The 6000-nt window shown below is 48.6% G+C and overlaps 1 protein-coding gene across 1 annotated transcript in view; it reads left to right on the top strand.

Annotated features, from left to right (window-relative positions):
- The first annotated feature begins 530 nt into the window (after positions 1–530).
- LOC141113791 (uncharacterized) overlaps positions 531–6000 on the top strand; it is a 39119-nt gene continuing 33649 nt past the window's right edge. Inside the window, exon 1 of the mRNA XM_073607078.1 lies at positions 531–679. The gene's annotated coding sequence lies outside the window, so the exon portion shown is untranslated. The remainder of the gene's footprint in view (positions 680–6000) is intronic.

Here is a 6000-nt window from a genome sequence, read left to right as displayed (position 1 = left end):
CCTCTACACGATCTCCCAAACCTTTCCACAGCTGTCTCTCTGCACAACTGACCCCTCTTCCCTTCCACATTTCCACAGTTATCACCATATGCATCCGCCGCTCTGCTTTTTTTTTTCAGCCCACTGCCGTCTTATCTGTGCAGCCCAGCCTATCAGAGCTGTAAGAGGGAATTCTCACAATAAAAGGATGCCCAGGATTGCAATTTTGGCAGGCCACCAATCAACAGATGTGGGGCACCTGCCATGGGTGCCGGCGCTAGTACACAGATGCCAGTGGAGGAAGTAGTGTAGAAAACATCCTCTACTGCATGGGCGTTGCATAAGGGGTTGCAGGGGTCACAATCGCAACCTCACCCCTAGCTCCAGGGGGCCCCTGTAGCCTCCCTGTCATATCATATCCTCCACAAAATCCAGCTCCAATCTGCTCTAGGGCCCCACAGCCACGCTCCAGTACTGGGCTTCTACTTTGCCTTACACAGTCCACACCCCACTGTTCCCATTGGCTGGGGAGAAGCTGTGAGCCATTTCCCGAATGGAGAGGAGCACGAGGTGAGAACAGCCCAGGATGGGGAAGTGTCTGTGCTGTGTGCTGGCAACATGGAATGGTAACCGAGCTCAGCAAGGCAAGAGGAGGAGAGTGCCGTCCCGTAGCCATGATGGGACCGATGTCACTGGTGAGGTATGACACTGCTCAGTGTGTCCTAGTCACCAGCTGGGATTCTCTGTACCCCCCCACCTGGGGATGTCTACTTACCCCACTTCCCTGACAACTGGGGAAAAGACACACACCTCCGGAAGGTGTCCTTCCCAACACTGACAGAGAAACCTTCAGAAATTGCTTAAAAAAATCCCTTAACACCTCCTTGGGGGGCCCCTAAAGGGCTGCAGGCTCCAGATTTTGTGTCACATGGCTTTGCCCACTGAGATCTAAGTTGCCCCCCCTCCAAAGCCCCCTGACCACCCCCTCCACCCTGCATGCTATGCCCAGCTGCTGAGCTCTTTTCCCATTAAAGCACTCTATACTGTTCCTCATCCACAGGGCTGAAATCACATTCCTTTACAACACAGCTAGTTAGCCATGATCTGCTCAGGGTGTATCTGCCTACTGCAACTACACTGCCATTCCGACCAGAGATTACAGGTCAGAAGGGCAACATAAAAGCCAAATACACCCTGTGAAGACTGACAGACTGTGTGTAAAGGAATGTGATTTTAGCCCCGTGTAATGTGTGTGTGTGTGTGTGTGTGTGTGTGTTTGTGTGGGGGGGGGGTAGCTATATACAGTGCTGGGATGGGAAAGGAGTTCTGCCAAGTGACTTGCCAGGGATCCCTGTCCTCTGATTCTCCAGCAGTGATCCCTGTCCTCTGATTCTCCAGCGGTGATCCCTGTCCCCTGTCCTCTGCTTCTCCAGCGGTAATCCCTGTCCTCTGATGTAAAGAGAAACTCTGGGAACTCAAAACTCTTAAGCCACTTTGAGTATCTTGGCGTGCGGTGGATTTAGAAGTAGTGGGGGGGGCAGGTCAATTTTTGTATCAGGGCCCATAAGCTTCAAGCTATGCCTCTGCTCTACTGGGTTCTGGGTCAAGTGACATGTCAGAGAGGAGAGGGCTCAGGGCTGCCAGATGAAAAAAAGCCCTGTATATACAGTATGCATATTGGTGTTTACTGTATGTATATGCTATGGTAAGTTGCAAAGTTTCCTGTGTATGGATTGTGTCCAGGGCCACCATTAGGAGGGGCAGCACATACACATGTAGGGGTCCTGGGCCCCGACAAACAAGTTGTTGCTGCTGACTAGGGCCAGGACTAAGGTATACAGAAGTGGCACATGCCCTGGGAGGAACATTATTATAGGGGGGCGGTGCACTTGAGCTCACCGCACAGGCTTAGCAGCTTCCCTGCCTTTCCTCTGGATCCACCAGCCACCGGGATTGGCTGTCATGTTTACAATAAGGGCAGGGAGAGTGGAAGTGGCCAGTTGAGTGAGCAACGCTGCAGCAGAACAGTGCAGGATTTCTTCCTCCTGCTCTGGTACTGAGAGTCTCCCTCTCTCTCCTCTGCGTTGTGACTAGCTCCAGTGTCTGTACAGTGTACAGCTCCAGATATGTCTGATCATGGCACACTATCTGTCACTATCTCTATCCAAGGGGAAAGGCAGCTGGGTGCAGTCCTTCTAGCTGCGGGTCTCCCTTTACTGGAGAAGGATGGGCAGGAGGGTCTGTGTTGGGGTCCCCTGTGATCATTCCCCTGCAGTCCTGCTAACTGGGGGCCTCCTTCTCCTGGAGTGGGAGGACGGCAGGAGGGGGGGTCTATTTTGGGTCTCCACTGATCCCCCTCCTGCAGTCCTAGCTGGGGGTCTCATTTTACTGGTGAAGGGTGTTGAGGTCATGTCTGATCACCCCCCTGCATTCCTCCTAGCTGGGTGTCTCCTGGAGGGGGGGTGGTTGGGCAGGGGGGCTTTGTTTTGGGGTCCCCACTGATCGCTCCCTGCAGTCCTAGCTTGGGGTCTCCTTTTACTGGAGAAGAGTTGGTGGGGGGGAGGGGTCTGTGTCCCTCTGATGACCCCCTGTAGTCCTCTTAGATGGGGGTCTTCTTCTCCTGGAGGGAGGTGTGCAGAGGGGTTCTGCCTTGGGGTCCCCTCTGATCACACCCTGCAGTCCATTTAGCTGGAGTCTTCTTTAACTGCAGGGGGAGGGGGTTCCTGTATTCCTGGATGGGGTCTCCTTATCTTTGTCTGTATTCCTGGATGGATGGGAGGGGGTCTTTTTTAATTGCCCCCATGCACTCCTCTTATTTAGGGGTCTTCTTCGCCTGAGGTGGTCGGTATTCCTGGATGGGAGGGAGGGGCCCCTCTGATCACCTTCCTGCATTCCTCAGTGATGGGGAATCTGTAAATATATAGGGGGATCAGGGGGGTCTTATATAGTAGGTAGGTGTGGGGGGGGGTCTTATATAGAGATAGGTTGGTTTCAGGGGGTCTTAAATAGAGGTAGGTAGGTGTCAGGGGGTCTTATATAGAGGTAGGTAGGTGTCCAGGGGTCTTGTATAGAGTTTAGTGTGTGTCAGGGGGTCTTATATAGCGGTAGGTATCAGGGGTCTTATATAGAGGTAGGTAGGTGTCAGGGGGTCTTATATAGAGGTAGGAGGTAGGTAGGTGTCAGGGGGTCTTTTAAAGAGTTTGGTAAGTTTCAAGGGATCTTGTGTAGACGTTGGTAGGTATTTGGAGATCTTATATAAAGGTCAGTATGTGTCGGGAGTCATATATATAGGGTGGTAGGTGTCGGGGTCTTATATAGAGGTCACTGTGTCTGGGGGTCTTATATAGAGGTTGGTAGGTATTGGGGATCTTATAGAGTGGTTGGTAGGTGTCATGGGGTCTTATATAGAGGCGTAGGTCTCGGGGGGTCTTATATAGAGGTTGGTAGGTGTCCAGGGGTCTTATATAGAGGTCAGTAGGTGTCAGGGGACTTATATAGAGGTCATTGTGTCAGAGGGTCTTATATAGAGGTCAGTGTCTCGGGGGGTCTCATATAGAGGTTGGTTAGTGTCAGGGGGTTTTATATAAAGATGGGTAGGTGTCGTTGGCATTGAAAAGTTAGTGCAATTAGTGTTAGTGTAGGGTCCTGCTCAAAACAGTCTGCCATGTCATGGGGGCAGGTTTCATATTTTTTGGCCAAAATATAATTCCTTACTGTTACTGTAAATCTTGAAAGCACTGATGACTTGGAATACTCCAAAGACATGCTGGTAGGGTAATTGGCTTCTGTCTAAATTGGCGCTAGTATATGAATACGAGTTGGGGACCTTAGATTGTAAGCTCCTTGAGGGTAGGGACCGATGTGAATGTACATGTAAAGCGCTGCGTAAATTGACGGCGATATACAAGTACCTTAAATTATAAATAATAATAATACACTTTTCATTTTCATAGTCTGGCCTCCCCAGGAAAAAGAGTTAGCAGCTACAACAAATACTGCAGTTGCTCACTTTTATTATATGGACATTTAACTGTCCAGGGAGCCCGCGATGTCGGGACCCCAGCCGATCTTCGGATCAGCTGTGGGGGGCAGCCACCACCATACCTATTAAGGGAACCTGGCAGTGAAGACTTTTGGCTTCACAGATTGTTCCCTACTCTGCATGTGCAAAGCACGCTGCTCTTTCTAATTGGTCTGGCGGCAGAGGCAGGAGGAGGGGCTCGAACTTCTAAGACGGGGCCGCGGCCCCGTCTCCCGGAAGTGGGCTCTAATCATGTGCTTCAAAAAAAAAAACAAGGTACCATTCGCCCCCCTAATCCATGGGCCCGACCCCTAACCTCCATGCACGGCGCCGGCCGCATGGATTTCAGTGGGGTGTTTTTTGTTTTTCTTTGAAGCACATGGAATTTCTGACAACAAGCTCCCATAGAATATTTTTCGTCGGAAAATCCTATCTCGTGTACGGGGCATAAGGGAGACCCTGATGTAAGGGGGGGGTCTGATGGGGACTCTGATGGGGGCAAAAAACACCCCATTGAAATCCATGCGGCCGGCGCCCTGCATGGAGGTTAGGGGTCGGACCCATGGATTAGGGGAGCGAATGGTACCTTGTTTTTTTATGACAAATAGGCTTTAATTTGGTGGTAAATGGTAATAGATATCTCCTGATTTTTTTATCAAAGGAAAGCTGCCCCCAAATACTGTAGAACAAAAATATATATATTTTTTAATTTAGCTGTATATTTCTTGCTACTACCATAACCTTCCACGAAAGTACAACCCCAAATTAAATTCTTCTGATCCTGATGATCGCAGCAATACTACATATGTGTATGTTAGCTGTTGAATGTACCCGTAGTACAGCCCAAAAATAATAGTGTGCATTTTGTTTTATTTTTATCCTACCTAAAACACACTGATACTAATTTAAAAAATACTGACCCTGATCATGACCATGACCTTGACCCAAACACTAACCCTGGCACTGACCTAAATCAAATCTTAATCTAGGTATTTTTTATTATTAACCCCTTCCCGACCAGCCGCTGCAGTTGTACTGCGGCAGATTGGCTCCCCTGGGCGAATCAACGTAACTGAACGTCGGCTCGCCTTCTGACCACTAGGGGGCACGTGTGCGCCGCCAGAGCCGATGCGCGTGCCCGGCAGTCGCGATAACTGCCGGGCACCCGCGAACGCTCCACACAGAGACAGAATGGAGATCTTAACATAAACAGACAGATCTCCATGCTGTCAGGGGTGAGGAGAGCGATCTGTTGTTCATACTAAGTATGAAACCTCACCCAGTCAGTCCCCTCCCCCCACAGTTAGAATCACTCCCTAGGGAACACAGTTAACCTCTTGATCGCCCCCTAGTGTTAAGCCCTTCCCTGCCAGTGACATTTACACAGTAATCAGTGCATTTTTATCCCAAAAATGTGTCAAAAGTGTCTGATGTGTCCGCCATAATGTCGCAGTCCCAATAAAAATCGCTGATCGCCATTACTAGTAAAAAAAAATAATAATAATAAAAATGCCATAAATCTTTCCCCTATTTTGTAGATGCTATAACTTTTGCGCAAACCAATCAATATACGCTTATTGTGATTTTTATTACCAAAAATATGTAGAAGAATACATATCGGCCTAAACTGAGGAAAAAAATTTGCTTTTTAAAAAAAAAAAAATTGGGGATATTTATAGCAAAAAGTACAAAAAACTGTGTTTTTTTTCAAAATTGTCGTTGTTTTTTTGTTTCTAGCGCAAAAAATAAAAACCGCAGAGGTGATCAACTACCACCAAAAGAAAGCTCTATTTGTGGGAAAAAAAGGACATCAATTTTGTTTGGGTACAACGTTGCATGACCGTGCAATTGTCAGTTAAAGCGATGCAGTGCCGAAAAATGACCTGGTCATTGAGCAGCCAAATCTTCCGTGGCTGAAGTGGTTAATATTATTATTTAATAACACGAGGGACTTCCTCCAAGTCCCCCTTACATGAGAGTTCCCCTTCCACTAGAGTGCC

This window comes from Aquarana catesbeiana, linkage group LG12, assembly GCF_042186555.1.
Source record: "Aquarana catesbeiana isolate 2022-GZ linkage group LG12, ASM4218655v1, whole genome shotgun sequence".
NCBI classification, from domain to species: Eukaryota; Metazoa; Chordata; class Amphibia; order Anura; family Ranidae; genus Aquarana; species Aquarana catesbeiana.
The sequence above is the reverse complement of the archived record's forward strand: the minus strand, read 5'-3'. Positions and strand labels throughout refer to the sequence as shown.